This window comes from Lycium ferocissimum, chromosome 3, assembly GCF_029784015.1.
Source record: "Lycium ferocissimum isolate CSIRO_LF1 chromosome 3, AGI_CSIRO_Lferr_CH_V1, whole genome shotgun sequence".
NCBI lineage: Eukaryota > Viridiplantae > Streptophyta > Magnoliopsida > Solanales > Solanaceae > Lycium > Lycium ferocissimum.
In genome coordinates, this window is record NC_081344.1 from 26487531 (window position 1) to 26504910 (window position 17380).

A 17380-nucleotide genomic window follows, 5' to 3' on the forward strand; every position below is an offset into this window, starting at 1 on the left:
CAAATGATTCTTAAAAAATGGCTAAGTAATAAATTTTGGGCTATCTTCCATGATTTAAAGATCAAACCGTGATATCCTCTTGGGATTTAAATTGAGCTGTGATAATAAGTTTTTTTTGCAAACTCAAAAGAGCAGTTTTAATTTGGACTTTATTTGCTGAGAAATAAGAAAATCGCATGTTCTTAAGGCTTTGAACTTAACAAAAATATGATAAAAAAATAGTGACTGATTTGGGCCTCGAAGCTAAAACCAAATGGACTGAAAATGAGAGAAATATATTTGGACCGAGAATGAGGTACGATGGATTTTGGACTTGGAATATATTTTGACCTTATGGGCTTCAAAAGTGATAAAATTTGGACTGAATAAAACTTTATTTTTTCTTATATATTTATAAATATAGAGATAATACTCATATTTTCTTATGAAAAATAAAAACCCATGAGAACTAAACTCATCTTATTAGGATTAGAATAGTAGCGACTCCACTCGGGAGAAATCCCGAGTGTGTCCTAGTCCGGCAATAAAGTGAGTTGAACACTTATGTGGATTTTTTAAACCCAAAAACCCTTTTATAAAGGGGACTTTTTGCCAATTTTTTTCCTGAAATTATGGTATGAATATGAATGACATTTTTTTTTTGCCGAAAATTAAACATCTATAAATAAATAAGTACATTAATCACACGTTGAAGCTCGTAGGTCAACCGTATTATATGGGTCTTTCATACTAGGGTGCGTAAAACCTTCTCAAGGGGATTACCAGAACCCTTATCTCGAACTTTGGTACTAAAAGATTATCTCTTGCTTGAAAAATCTTTTACCCGATTTTTCCTAATTTTCCTTTAATAAATTATGTGGCGACTCTAAAAACACTAAAGTCCAATTAGAGCACCAACAAATACTCATGAGTGAAGAAGATGCTGAGAAAACAACTTTCATCACTCCTTGGGGAGTCTACCACTACAGAGTAATGTCGTTTGGCCTCAAGAATGCCGGGGCCAGATACATGAGAGAAATGACTACCTTGTTCCATGATATGATACAACGAGAGATTGAAGTCTATGTAAACGATGTCATCATGAAATCAAAGGAAAGATCAGAACACACCACGCATTTGCGTGTGTTCTTTGGCAAACTTCGCAAGTTCAATCTGAAGCTAAACCCGGTGAAGTGCGCATTTGGAGTGCCCGCGGGTAAACTGTTGGGATTTATAGTCAGCCGGAGAGACATTAAACTAGACCCTACCAAAATCAAATCTATTAAGGAATTACCACCTCCTAAGACCAAGAAAGAAGTCATGAGTTTCTTGGGAAGGCTGAACTACATCGGGCGATTCATAGCCCAGTTGACTGTGATAGTGGAACTAATCCTCAAGCTGCTAAAGAAAGACGCTCCCACAAAATGGGTAGAAGAGTGACAACAGGCATTTGATACAATTAAGTGATACCTTTCCAATCCTCCCGTCTTAGTGCCACCCAGGCCGGGGAGTCCATTGTTGCTATACCTGTCAGTATTAAAAAACGCCTTCGGGTGTATGTTGGCCCAGCATGACAAAGGTAGCAAAAAGGAACATGCCATCTATTTCCTGAGCAAGAAATTCACATCCTACGAGTCGATGTATATCCTCATAGAAAAAACATGCTGCGCCCTGACATGGGCCGCCCAGAAGTTGAGACACTACTTGTCAGTATATACTGCTCCCCTTATCCCCAAGATGGATCCCCTGAGATATATCTTTTGACAGCTATTGCCCATTAGAAAGTTAGCCAAATGGCAGATGCTACTGAGTGAATTTGATATTATATACGTAGCACGAAAGGTAGTAAAAGGGCAAGCACTAGTCGATATGTTAGCAGAAAGTCCTGTCAATAATAAATTGGAATCATTGTGAACCTTCTTCTCGAACGAAGAAGTAATGGTCGTAGAAGAAGAGGTGACCGAGCCGTACTCAGGATGGAAACTGTTCTTCGACGGAGCGGTCAACTATAAAGTGTCAGGAATAGGAGTAGCACTGGTATCAGAGACAGGACAACACTACCCAATGACTGCAAAACTTAATTTTCAATGTACTAACAACATGGACGAATAAGAAGCATGTATTCTCGGCTTCAGGATGACATTGGACATGAACGTATGAGAGCTGCTGGTAATCAAAGATTCTGATCTACTCATCCATCAAGTGAAAGGAGATTGGGCTACCAAGAATCACAAGACTCTGCCATATGTGAATCTAATACAAAGGTTGTGCGGAAGATTCAAGAATATTGATTTCAAAGACACTACGAGGGCTCAGAATGAGTTCACCAATGCTTTGGCTACCATAGCATCCATGATTCCGCACCCCGAAAGCAGTCACATTGATCCATTGAAGATCACTTTGAAAGAGAAACAGGCTCACTGCGCTCACATCGAGGCAGAGCTGGATGGTAAACCCTGGTACGCTGACATCAAGGCATACATGAAGAAAGGAGAATACCCACCTGACAGTTCAGGAAATCAGAAGAAGGCCATCAAGAGGTTGGCCAATGGATTCTTCCTGAACAAAGAAGTGTACGAAAAGACTCGGGTTACTCAGATGTGTGGACACCGAAGAGGCCACAAAGTTCTTTGAAAGAGCTACATGCAGGGACATGCGGACCTCACACGAATGGATTCATCCTATCCAAGAAGATATTGAGAACAGGATGCCACTTGATGACCGTGAAGCACGACTATTGCAAATTTGTGCAAAAGTGTCATCAATGTCAGATTCACGGATTCCTACAACAGAGCGACACGCAATGAGCTCACCTTGGCCGTTCGTGGCATGGGGGATGGACGTCATCGGAACCATCGAGCTACCGGTATCCAACAGACATCATTTCATTCTAGTCGCCATCGACTATTTTACTAAATGGATAGAAGCCATCTCTCACAAGTCAGTAACCAAAAAGGTTGTGGCTGAATTTGTGAAGAACAACCTTATATCTTTGCTTCGGTGTGCCAGAGTCTATCATTACAGACAATGGAGCTAATCTGAACAGTCATATGATGAGCGACATCTGCGAATAATTCAAGATAACTCATCGAAACTCTACTGCCTATCGGCCACAAATGAATAGAGCTGTAGAGGCTACCAACAAGAACATCAAGAGAATCATTCAGAAAATGATTGACAACTATAAGAATTGGCACGAGCAGTTGCTTTATGCTTTGTTGGGATATAGAAATACAACTTGGATGTTTACCGGAACAACTCCATACTTGCTTGTTTACGGTACTGAAGCAGTCATACCCGCAGAGGTGGAAATTATCTCACTAAGAATCATTCAAGAAGCCAAGCTAGATAATGCAGAATGGGTTTGAAGCCGGTACGAGCAGTTAGCCATGATAGACGAAAAGAGAATGGTTGCAGTATGTCTCGGACAACTGTACCATCAAAGAATGTCTCGCGTTTTTGACAAACGGGTCAGAGCCCGACTCTTCCAAATAGGATAGCTCGTGCTCAAATGAATCTTCCCACATTAAGATGAATACAAAGGAAAATTCACACCAAATTGGCAAGAACCATACATGGTCTGAAAAGTACTTTCCGAAGGAGCCGTAGTCCTAGCCGAGATGGATGGACAAGAGTGGACCAAAGCCGTAAACGCAGATGCCCTCAAGAGATATTACATTTAGGACTTTCATTTACTTGTAATCGCATTATTATATTTTACTTGTAACAGTGCTTTTGCTTGTAATATCACTTTTAGAATAGAATAGGAAAAACATTGAGTCTATGTAATATGAACTATGCAATGACCTGACTTCCCCACAGTGGGATACATAGGCAGTCCACATCGGACCCGGTCACATTATTAGGAAAAACCAAAAACTCAATTAGTTTACCCCGAACTATGTTCGACCTGATTCCTGCTGTGACAAGATACGTAGGCGCTTTTGAGCTCGATCGTCACAAAAGAAAAACCCAAAAAACCCTTAGGAAGCCTCGGAAACATGGAATTTAGAAGGAAGCTGCAAAATCAGAATACAAGGAGCGACGCAAGAGTCAGCCAACATCATTCTGGAAACTGGGGCAGAATTTTTAAGGGGACCTCAAAATTCCTTTCAAAACAATCAACAGAAGAAGGCGATCAGCATGGTCTGCATACTATGGCAAAATTTTTGAGGGAACCTCAAAAATTTCTTCAAGTCACGATGGTGCCTGAGTCAAGAAACACAAGACGTGAAACGGGGGCAGAATTTTTGAGAAGGGTCTAAAAAATTCTACCAGTTCATAAATTTAACATTAGAACTTCCTGGAAGACTGGAGAACCTCATTCGGAGACGCGTATCATGATATGAAAATTAAAACAAGTTTTTCAAAGAAAACAATACATCTATTATAACTCAGTCTTTAGATTTTTCAAACAATAATTAGCATAAGTTTATCCTAAAAAACCCTCTCTCGAAATACCGAGTCCAAGAGGAGCGGATTCAGAGAAGCAATCAAGAGAAGGACACCGGGAGGAGAGACGATGCTAATCGACCTCTTAGGAAACTAACCTATTTTTGTGGACGCAAGTTCCCCAATGTCATCAGGAAAACAGCTATATCATTAATTGTGTTCGCTCGAAACGAAAGGGAAAAACAGCTCAACAAAATATTAGACCAAGAGGGTCACAAGGTGAATGAATGAAAAATACATCTGACCAAGAAGGTCACCATGAATGAGCATAAGGACACATCTTACTAAAAGGGTCATGAAAAAAGGGTGTACCCGACCACAAGGGTCACAACTAACACTACGGACAAAAGAATGATTATCCAGCCACAAGGGTTATATATGTCATCTACAAGCCAAGAGGGCCATTGATTCATAAAAACAAAGCAGTGCCAAGAGGGCCATGCCGAGAGGGCATTCATTCATACAAACAAAGCAGTGCCAAGAGGACCATCCATTCATACAAAATACATTGCCAAAAGGCTATTCATTCAAAGATATTTCGCCAAAAGGGCCATTCATACAAACAACACTGCCAAAAGGGCCATTCATTCGAAGACGTTTTTCCAAAAGGGCTATTCATACAAACAACACTGCCAAAAGGGCCATTCATTCGAAGACGCTTTGCCGAAAGGGCCATTCATAAAAATGACATTGCCAAAAGAGCCATTCATTTAAAGACATTGCCAAAAGGGCCATTCATTCAAACGGTTTTGCCAAAAGGCCATTTATTCATACACGTTTTGCTAAAGGTCCATTCATTCAAGAAAAGCCGGCCAAGAGGGCCGTTCATTAAAGGGATCATACATAAGTCACGTGGTACATCAACAATACTGTTAACATATGGAAGCAGGTACAGAGCTGCCAAGAAGGAGTAGGCACACTGAATCGAATCCAGACCCTTCTGGAGCAAACGTGGAACTTTTTCTTATGTAGCCGGTCAAGATAAGGTTCCCATGAGAGTCAAGCTCTCCGGCCAGGATTTGGAATCCATCCGATCTCAGACATAGCTACAGTTTTTCCGTTTATTTTTCTTTATTAAAAAAAAAAAACAAAAAAAAAAAAAACAAAAACTGCAATCGGTTGGATACACACCGGAAAAATTCGAAGGTGTTCCCACAGAAGGGATACCCTTTTCCCCAGTGAGTTGAACTGCATGTGACCTGATTTTCAGATACCAGAGATATGTAGGCTGGCTCAAAACCAAAGAGTCGGTCTCATTCTAACAAGCCATCCTGAGATATGTCAGCCACAATGCTGAAAATATCGAGACTTTCCCCTACATCACTTAGGAGTCCAATTGAGTCAAACTACAAATGACTTGAACTCTCATACAACCTGAGATATGTAGGAAACCCAGAGACAAGGGTCCAGCTATCACTTTGAAAATTTCCATAAAAAAGGATATCACTTTGAATTGGTCAGCCAAAAATCAGGGCTGTCAAATTTCGTTGCCCGCAGATGGCTTTGCCATCCCCGAACACCAAAGGGGCAGTTTTTGACCCTTAATTTTTGACCACTCATAATTTATTTTGATTACCTAGAGTCCTTGGATATCAAACGGAGTGAAATATGCATTGTTACCAGTCAAAATAATTTTGTAAAATTATTCTGATAATATTTTGCAATTTCATTTGCAAAACAACTTCAGTAATATTATAAATCATTTAGAAATAAATTTACATATTTATGTATGTGGAGCATTTGTTAAGTTTAATCAGGAAGATATTTTAAAAACAATTATTTATCCAGTTGTTAAAGTCATCAGAAGATCGATCAACAAGTATTTTTACTCCGTTTAATTCAAGAAATCTGATTGATTAAATGAATTAACCATTTTATCCATCAATTCTTAATTTTACATTTTCAATGTGCATGTGTACAATTTATTAGAGTTAATCATAATTAATCAAGTGGTTAATTCCATAAGTTGTTCATTATGTGGCTAATTGTGGCTACAACTGCAATAGTCAATTGTTAGTTAACCCTAGCCTTAATGGAAATAGCCAAATTCATGGCTTAAGTCAATTGAGGTCACTATTGCAAAAAAAAAAAAAAAAAAAAAACTAGTCTTTAATTGTTTGATTAGGCTAATTATGGCCATAATTGAAATGGCCAATTTCATGGTTCAAAGTCAATTAAAGTTATATTTGCAACTTAAGTCCATTTGCATAATGAATCATGTCCTTTAGTTTGGATAATTAATTAATTAAGTTGTATTTGGCCATTAATTAAAGAATTTAATTCATTAGTTGTTTAGTTGTGGCTATCTTTTAAATTGAGTATTTAAAGTCTCCCCATATATATACACATATACCCGAATATTCATGTATATCAGGTATATGCATGTATATAACAGCCCCCTCTTTATTTCCCTTTAAATTCAGCCGGGCTCAGTCCAATAAGGACCTAACCCGACCCAACTCAGCTGTAAAGAGGTAATACCCCCTCCATTCCTCATTTTTCATCGACCAAACACATCTCTCACTCTCCTTTTCTCTCAAAGGGTTACAAACCCTAGCTGCCTCACCCTCTCTTCTCTTTTGCATGACGTCACGAACGCCGAAAATTGCAAAAAGGAAAGGGCCCGCGTGGTTTGCTAGTTGTGGTATGGCCGAGAATGGCAAGAGCATTAATTGCTCTGCCATTTCTCAACCATTTCCACTAAGAGATAACCTAAACACGGTATAATCCCATTCCTTTCTTCACTTTTTCTACATTTTACAACGGACAGGATAGAAATCCTTAGTTGTTTTTGTTTGTACTCATTTTGAATGAGCAATTACTATTGGTTTGTGCATGCGGATTAACCTTGTAAGGGTCGAATCTGACCTTTGCTTTCTCCCTTGCCTTCAATTTGGACCTATGATTTGTTGTGGAAGAGAGCAATTCTCAGAAAATTACAAACTCCCACATCGAAAATTGCTAGGGTTTCGTCCAGTTTTGGGGTTCTATAAATAGAAGCCCCCAAAGTCACAAAAGAAGAGGACATATGCATACACCTAGATTTTGAGTATTGAGATTTAAAATTAGGGTTTCAGTTTAAAATTTCGACTTAACTTTCAAAGTTCGAGTCTTCAGTTTCAAATTTTAATTGCTTGTTTTTATTTGTGGATGACTTCTTGGTGTTGGAAGAACAAAGCAGCTCCAAATTCATTTTTGAAGCCGGCTGCACTTCGAAAAGTTAATTTTTATCTTGTTATTGCTTTTCTTTAGTTCTTGATTAGTTTAGATGCTCTAGTAATGTTTGGTTAGTTGTTAACTGTTCGATTAGTTATGTGTTTGTATGTTTGTATTTGCTTGATTATGGTTAATGGTTGAGTATAACATGACTCTGTGGAGACATTGCTTGTCAAATATTGAGTTTAGCTATCATGTCTAGTTATCTGAAGTAAGATTTAGTATATTCTAGTTTAAGATTGAAACTAAAAATGCTAGGATTAAATTCAAATTGATTGATAAATGTGTGGGAATAATCTGTTAACCTGTAAATTTGAATGGTGTTAATTATGATGATGTTTTCTCGAGTTTGAACCTTAGTTTAACTACCTGGAATTAGGTGAGAACTTCAAAAAGGGTTTGACAAGTATAATAGCTTAATAAGGTGAATTTATGTGCAAAGAATTACTAACTCCCTTTGTCAAACTTGAGAGTGAAATGGCCTTAAGGGATCTGTTCTAAACCTGTTTGTAGACAATTTATTTATTTCAAAGAAGTCAGTCCCTAACCACGTGAGGCTAAGGGTATTAAGGAGTCTAGTTGGAATAAGTATTCAATAATAAGGTGGCAAGTCTAATAAACACATTGAACTAGGTTTGTTATAGCTTGGTGTTGTTGATTTGATCTTGAGAAGTCAAAATATGGTCAATATGGTTTCCTAAAATTGTCTCACTTTTAGTTTAATTAGTGTAATAATAGTATGAGGAGGTTCATGTGTATGGATGGGCATGTTAGAAACCACTTGACATGGGAAGTCTTTTTAAATACAACTTGGAGAGAAGGAGATTGGGACGGAATCAAGTGTAATTTGATTCAAGTACTACTCTATCTCAAATAAAAGGTTGTTATGACTGGGCTTGCAAGTTCATGGGGGTAAACATGCCACAATGATGTACTGATTCAACTCTTTCTCTCATTGGAACTAGGGCTTTGGTTTAAGAAGTAAATCTGTTTCCTTAAAAGATATTTTTTAAATGATCTTGTTCCAATAGGGTTTGTCCTAATTGACTCATAATGTCTGATCTCCAAAACATGGGAAAAATGGTGTAGTAAGAGTCCTGGGCATATCTGGCCTTAGTTTAATATAGAGCTATGGGTTGATTCAAGTTCTTTCCTTGTCACTTATATCATGGCATGTGTCTTTAGATTGCAAAGAATGGTATTGAGTGCCCTCTGTTGATAGCTGAATGTTTGATTACATGTTTCTGATGCCTACTTAAGCTGTTTCCAACTGCCTAGCTTTGTCAAATTTTGTAGTTGTTTATTGAGGTTACTTGCATCAAGTTTGGGATCTGCTTGACTCATTTAAGATTGTATATTCATGCTATGCAACTCTGATGCATGTTGGGTATCCTGTTAGTTATGTTAGAGTCTAGATTAGGACTTAGGTCTTGTTTGACACCGTAGTGATAAATGAAAAAATGGATTAGGGGGTTAATAGAGCCAAAAGCTTAAGGTGAATTTGGAAAAAACTTGGAGTTGCTTGCAACCCATTTCAGTACAGTCAACTTAAGTTAATGACTGATAATTCTAATTAGGCCATAGGATAAAGGTGATACTTGGATGGATTAGAGTTGTTTTGACCCAGCCAATGTAGTTTAATCAGGATAAAAAAAAAGAGTTGGAATTATATTGGTTAAAAGGGGCAAGTTAATTAATCACTTAAGTTTTAAAAATAGAGGTGTATACATGATATATACATAAGACTTTATAAGACTTAACCCTTTATGTAAGTGATACTTTAGTTTATCAAATGTATATCAGGTATACACACCTGATATACATGTCAAAGTGTATATCAGATGGTATATAGGTGTATATCAAGTAAAAATCAGATAGGATTCCTTTGGGCCTTAATCCTTGGAGTCTGTCAGCTTGAATATAGTGTCCAAACTTCTAAATGGATATAAAAAGGCCCATTTCAGGCTCAGGTTAGCATAAAGGGATAAGTTTGGGCTTGTCCTTCGGTCTCATTAGGAGTTTTTACGATGTATATGTGATTGGGGCTTGCCAGGCCCACTTTCTGAATTTGTTGTGGCAATACTGTAATCTGATATTGTATATGCTTTGTTGATATCTGTACATATACTTGTTTTTAGTTCGTTCTTGTGAATGATAAGCACAATAAATAAATTCTAACCGGGTTCCTTTTTCCTCTCTTATCCTCTTCACCCTCTTTGGCCACTTGGGCCTGTGTCAAGCCAAACTGTTAGGCTAAGGCCCAACAAATCTTTCCTTCTTTCAAAGGCAGTTCAGCATGGAAAGGGAAGCTAATATATATATGTATATGAACATGCGTTGAAAGCACAACCACGGGTAAAAATGGCTAACTAGGGGCTTGGTATGCTCCTAGCCTAAATCTTCTATTTCATTATTAATCTTTAAATGTTGTATTGTGGTTTGTGAACATTTGTAAAGACTCACATTATTATTGGCATCTTTTATGTTTGGAACTAGTCGTCTTAGGACAATGGTGCTCATGCCGTTTAGTAGACTTTAGGCCCCCCAAAATGGTTTTCAAAATCCGGATACATACTTAAACAATTTTTTGCAAAAATAAATGGAGAAGTTGAAAATTGATTTTTGAATACAAGTCTTTAGAATTTTAAGAAGATCAACGGCTTTGGATTACAAAATAATATGAAGTGCTTCTCTAAAAATTTTACAAACCAGTTTTCAAATGAGAGGTTTCAAGTATATGACTTTGACTGAATCTGAAAAGGAAAAATGATTTCTGGGCTGAAGCCCAACGTAAACTAAAAATGAAAATTTTGGGCCAAGCCTTAACTAAATTACTTTTTCATAAAACAAAAAATGTAGATTTTGGGTCCAAGCCCAACTCAAACCAAAACCAATTTTGCTTACATATATAAGGATCCGAGAAAAAAAATCAAAAAATCAAATTATTTTTATAAACTGGACTTATTCAAATAAATGAAACACACTTGTAAATACGAGGACCTAGAATGGGATGTTTTGGAGTAGTATATGGTCTAACCAAGAATCGAGGGTTATGCATGGACATAAAAATGATATATATATATTGGCACTTTTCAAAACAAAATATACTATCCTTATACATAAAAGGGAATTATTCTTATCCAGATATTATAAATCCAAACCTAAAGTACCCTTGTATAAAGGGAATATGTTCAATCCTTTAAAAAAAAAATATGCCAAATGATAATCTTTTATAAATACGGGAAAATAAACACAAATATAAACAGTTCATGAGTAATTCACACATTAGAATTCGAAGGACAACCATATAATACGGATCTTTAATACTGGGGTGCCTAACACCTTCCCCAGGGGATCACCAGAACCTTACCTAGAACTTTAGATTACAAAGGCTTTTTTTCGCATTTGAATAAATCCTTTGGACCCGATTTCCTAGTTTACTCATAAATTAGGTGGCGACTCTTTTTTTGAAAACAAAGTCCAAAAGAGCACCAACTCTCTCCTAGTAGCTTTCAGATAGCTAACCCTGCCTGCGAAATACGAATCGTAACAGCTGCTTGAAGAATTTCTTTGGACCGCCACTGTCGGATCATCGGACACGACTGCCAGCGAACGGACCGCAGACCCCTTGGGCAGGCCGTGATTTTTCCCCTTCCAAATGTTTTTGGTGGAAATTTCCTTCCACACGCGAAGAGCAGGAGTGGAGGAGTCTAGGATATTATGAACCCACTTAGATAGGTCTCCTATCAGAGCCAGCCTCCATATCACGGCTAAAAGCATAACCGAAGAAGAAATTAGCAATAAAGGGCATAATAATGACTACAAGACGCGGTTAGAGGCAAAACTCATGATTTGGGTTCCACTCTTCGGGTGTTGGGGGTTCTGGCGGCTTGACTAAATCTGTGGTACGGATAATGAAGAATCTCTCCATCCATCCTCAATCAGATTCATCATCGGTGCTAGCAACCAAGGAGTTCTGACCGTGCCGGAGTAACCGAAAAATCCCGGCCCTAAATATTTTTGGGGAACAAAGATGGATCAGGTGTGAAAGAGTGAAATCCTCTTCCACTCGAGAAGAATGGTACTGAAGGCACGCCACCTTTCTCCAAACTGTCGGCCCGACTTGAGCTAAACATATATTATACTGCCTACAAAATTCTAAGATCACGGGGTCAATCTTGTCGCTCACTCTGAGCGCGAAGGAATCGGTGTAAATAAATGAATACCCCAGCCGGTAAGAGGTGTTCTCCCTCTCATCAGGAACGATCACCTCGATATCCTTCCAACTGCAATCTTCTTTGACCTGGCTCAGACTGCTATTGCGAATGGAGGCACGATACATGCTCATCGACCATTCTCGGTCACGGTTAGGAGCGGTGGATGTAGCGCTCTTAGTGAGATCTCTCTCGCTGGTCCAATCTTTAGGAATGAACAATTTCGCCTGTTGACCCTCGGAATTCGAAGAGGGGGCATTCTTCTTCTACACCTTGCTCAGTGACGGTCGTCGACCCCCAATTAGGACTCGGTGGATCAGAACGTCAGTGTCATTATGACACGTATTTTGTGACCGTGTGGTGGTGCCTCCGGTTATGGAAGAGTCGGAAGACATATTGGAAGTTGTTTCTAGTTGCAAAGACACTTAAGAAGGTTTTTTTATGGAAGGGTTGAAAGCGAACTACGGAGAAGTAGAGAGCTTTTAAGAAGCAGGAACAGAGAAATCAAGGGCGGATCTATTTTGAAAAGTGATAAGAGGAATTTGAAATAAGAAGCATAGACTAATGGGCAAGACAAGGAGGGGAAGTAACCCCTCACGCGTGTCAATCACGGCTCAGTAGAAGTGAATCATTTCATTATGATCGAACTCGATACCCTAGGAGGTTCCTTGAACGAGAAAGAGACACGTGGAAGATGACGTCGGACGAGCGAGACAGAGCATTAAATGAGGGGAGCTGGCGTGCAGAGAATGTGAACCGTCAAGTCAAAAGCACACAAATTGAGAAACGGCTCGACTACAGAGATTAGATAAGAACGGAGAGCGGGACTCTTCCACTTCCCGAACTCACGTCGTGAAGGTCCCGAAAAGTGGGGGACTATCTGCATTAGGATAAAACACGCTCCCGGGGCTAGGCCACATGGCCGGATGATCGGGGAGGTTGAAGGTGCTATACAGCTGGCCTCTACCCCTACCAACTTAGGCCATGTCTGCAGGCCTTGATCAGGTGTGCCAAAGTAGGAAAGCACGTTAAGCCATAGTCAGGTCACATCACCCGAGCGTTAGGGTTGAAAAATCTTGCATTGGCTTACATAAGATAGCTTAGGTGTCACGCCCCGAACCATGGCCTGGGCGAAACACGGCACTCGGTGCCTTACTGCATGTGACCGAGCGAACCACATGGCTTGCTGAATCATCATGAGGCATAACATGAGCGAAATATAACGTGAATGCATGATGAGCCTTTATAAAACGTAGTCAGTCATAATACTTAATAAAATACTTGTTTAAACATGAGTGCGGAAATAACATGAATGAGCCAAAATAGCTATACGACTCCGAATGTCTGACATAACACAACTGACTTGTCTAGTCTATGAAACCTCTATCATGAGTCTGACTGGAAAACATACTTACTGGGACAAGGCCCCCAGCATACCTTAGATCCATAACAAATCATAAAAACAAAAGTTGACTAAACCCCGAATGAGATGGGGCTCACCAATAAGCTGATACTTGCTGTCCTACTGAGCAGATGTGTCGTCCTGTATATCAATACCTGCATCGTGAAATGCAGGCCCCCGGGCAATAAAAGGGGACGTCGGCCACATTGAATGTACGGTATGTAAAGCAACCGAATGAAATAACGTGGGACATGAAATAACATGATGAGAACTGAAACGAAAACCTGGACATGAACATGAGCATGAGCATGGATATATATATATATATATATATATATATATATATATATATATATAACATAAGTAAAACATGATAAGTAGGGAGAGCATTTCATAAACCGACATGTGATATCACCACGTGGGTACGTGGAGTCTGGTACCTCGCCGGACCAGCAGAGCCCCCATACCTTGCCAGGGTATAAGGTGGTAAATCACCACGTGGGTACGTGGAGTCTGGTACCTCGCCGGACCAGCAGAGCCCCCATACCTTGCCAGGGTATAAGGTGGTAACGTGCCTGATGGATCCATTCAGTGTAAAATTAAGGTATCGTCCTATCTGGGCGGAGCGATCCTTGTCCTATGGTGGCTACATAGTTTCAGGCTATCTGAGCCTTCTCGGTAATTCGTGCAACTCCCAAAAACATGAACATAATATAATTGGCTAAGAAGCCCATGACTTTCGTGAATTAACTTGTACTTGTCTTGTAATCATGATTTCACGAAATAACTTGTAAACATGGTTTCATGAAATAGCTTGTAAACATGGTTTCATGAAATAACTTGTATTTAGTATGTATGTATCTTGTATCATAGCATGAAAGTAATTATATAATACAGTTGCATGAAAACTTGTAGATATGTAGGATATTCATGAAATAATCATCTTATTTAAAAACATGCATGCAAGAACCCATGGAATACAAGATATGGGTTTTCATGGATTACGAACGGATTCTCAATAATCATAAAGAAATATTAAGAACTCAATGATGGAATTATAACAATTCATACGTAATATAATCATGGACATGGACCTAGGGTTATCATGAGCATGGTATAGAAACCCTAGTTTTAGTATAGAATCATAATTTATGGATTATGAGGCGTGGGGAAGAAACAATGATGTTCCCACACGTAGATAGTAACTCTACATACCTGGTAATGCTCCAAACTTGAATTAAATACTTTAACTTTGAAGAAGATTTCCAAAATCTTGAGTTCTTGAACCTTGAGATGGGTTTTCTTGAAAACCCTAGTTTAGGAATGATGATTTCTTGTTTAGATTACAAGGATATATATTAGAATTGACTTGGAATGATTAGAGTAGGCTTACCTTGGTGTTCTTGATGATGGGAGAGAATATAAGGTCGTTCTAGGGCTTGGGGGTGTGAAGAATGAAGTGAAAAAGCCTTAAAACGAAGTTTTATAATTCTCTGTCGGACCCATTTTACGCCCTATTTTACGTCCAGTAAAAATTCTACGGACCGTATGTCTTACCGTACATCCATTCCAGTGAATTGGGCTTTCTGGGCCAATTTTACGGTCTGAATATACGGCCCGTATAATTTTTACGGCCCGTATATTCTACCGTATATCTGCAGAACACTATTTTAGTAAAACGGGCATAACTTTTTGTACAGATGTCCGTTTGACCTTCATAATATACCGTTGGAAAGGTATTCCAAAGATCTACAACTTTCAAGAAGGAAATTTTCCCAAATTCCTTACAGATTTTTCCGTATACTCATTTTAATTGAGACGTGGTGCAAACTCACTTAAAAACACTCTCCGTAGGGTAGCTTCCGACTTTCCTTTGCTAAAGGACTCTTCTCATGTCTTTATTGGGTTTCAAACTCCATTTATACACTACTAAATTGGGTTCATGATACCCTTGTCTTATGAGTCAAATCTTAGCCCGAATGCACGAGGTGTTACATTAGGGCGGAAGGAAGAGGCAGATTCATTTATTTCACTCTCTTGCTCTCTTCATTTGTGACCCCTTTATTATTTTTCAAGCAATATACACAGAATTATCACTTTCTAGTCATTTTTAGCTATTTAAATCTTATGATACGATCTTTGTTGCTTGTTAAACTCTATCACGATCCAAACTACTCCAGACCTGGCTCATAAAAAGAGTTCTCGGGGTTGGATACGTCCCACTTGTCTTTAAACTCTGTATAAAAAAATCTCTAATTGATTTTTCTGTTAAATCCGATTTCACTGGAAAACAGTGTTAAATATGTTATAGCAAGTTGTCTACTGTTAAGTTTGTGGGCCAGATCGCCCCCCTTGCAATGGACAAAACAAGGGGCCGAAGCAAGTGATCCTTTTCCTACTTGGAAAACACCTTGAGGACATCCGATTTTGACTGGGTTTAGGGTATTTGGCGGCCTATATATTCATGATTTTTTGCATAATTATGTATCCTGTAAAAGCATCTTTCCGTGAGAAAATAAGAGTTGGTGACGAGCGTGGTTTTCTTCCCATTAAGAGTTTCAACATATAATTGTGTGTTCTTTCTTTTTCGTTATCTCATAACTATCTACCACCGACCGGTTATTAAGTTTACTAGCACTTGTTATGAATAATAATTTGTAGGAGTAGTTAAATTTTTTTATGTAACCATTCTTTCACACTATCAATGTATAAAGCTTAGAAGTCTTGAAAAGAGAAGTACCTACTCTATTAAATTGTGATGTTGGTATCTTTTCTTGGTTTGTGTTGCATATATAATTAAGCCAGATAAGCCTAGATATGGATGATGGAAACACGTCAAGGTCCAGCTCATCGTCAGGGCATGTTTCAGTTTCAGTAGGCCAAGCCCAGGACCAAAAATCAAATCTCCAGGATAGGAAAGCCCCTGATCATCTTGCAGTTGAGGTACTAACAAAGACTTCGTTTCATGATGTTTAATGGAATAATAAATGTATGCTTGTAATGCATGTGTACAAAATAACTGCTTTTTGGATTTTATATACAAAATCACTTCCTGATGATTGTTAATACTATATTAATCACTAATTACTCCATTTGTTTCATTTTATGTGTCTTTGTTTGACTAGACACTGAGTTTAAATAAAGTAATGAAGACTTGAATGTTGTGGTCTTCAAACAAAGATGTTTAATTTACCAAAGAGCACTTAAATCTTGTGTTCTTAAATATATTTTGTGGAATGTTGGAGTTAAAAGAGGTACTACACATAGAAAGTGACATTCATTTTGAAGCAAACTGAATTAAAAAATAAATTAAAAAGACTATTACTATTACTATTACTATTGCTAACTAGTGAGTTTACAGTTGAAAAGTCATAACCTTAAGGAGTGCTAATAGGAAGGAGTATTAATTTGTCTTATAGAATATATCAGATTTAATTTATCCTGTTTAATAGGACTTCCACGTGAGATAAACTAAAAAGATTGCGTATACAAGTTACTTTTCTAAGTTTACCATATTATTAGAAGGATTTACATTATATATACATTAACAATATAAACAATTTTATACTGTCAATGTAGTTTACTGATTATAGCAATAATTTTCACTCTATTTCCAAGGTAACGTATCGAACTTACTAATATGATTTACTTCTTATTAACTTAAATCCTTATCAGAAACATGCTTGAAGATAACTGCATTGAATTGTTGTACTGCAGGAAAAATGCTTGACTAATGAAGTACCTTTGACCAAAAAGACAGAACAAAGTAGTATTACTAATAAGAGTAGGATTAAGAGAAGGATATCCCACAGAAAATGGCTTGGGTGGCTCCGACTGGGATGTTAAACTATGATGTGTGAATGTTTGGAATCATTGTTATAGAGGCCTTAATTTTTGAAGGGCATCTTACACGACAAAGGAAGCCAACGCAAAGAATCAAGAGGCTAGGAGCATATGAACCAGTTGATATTTTCAAGAAATTAACAAATAATGAACCATTTCACATGAAGTCAGTGGTTACAACGTCGCCACTATGGTGCAGCAAAGCCACTATTCAAAGTGTGGAGGAAGTAAATGACATTGCATGGGGGCAAAAGAGAGAGGCAGGGAGAATAGG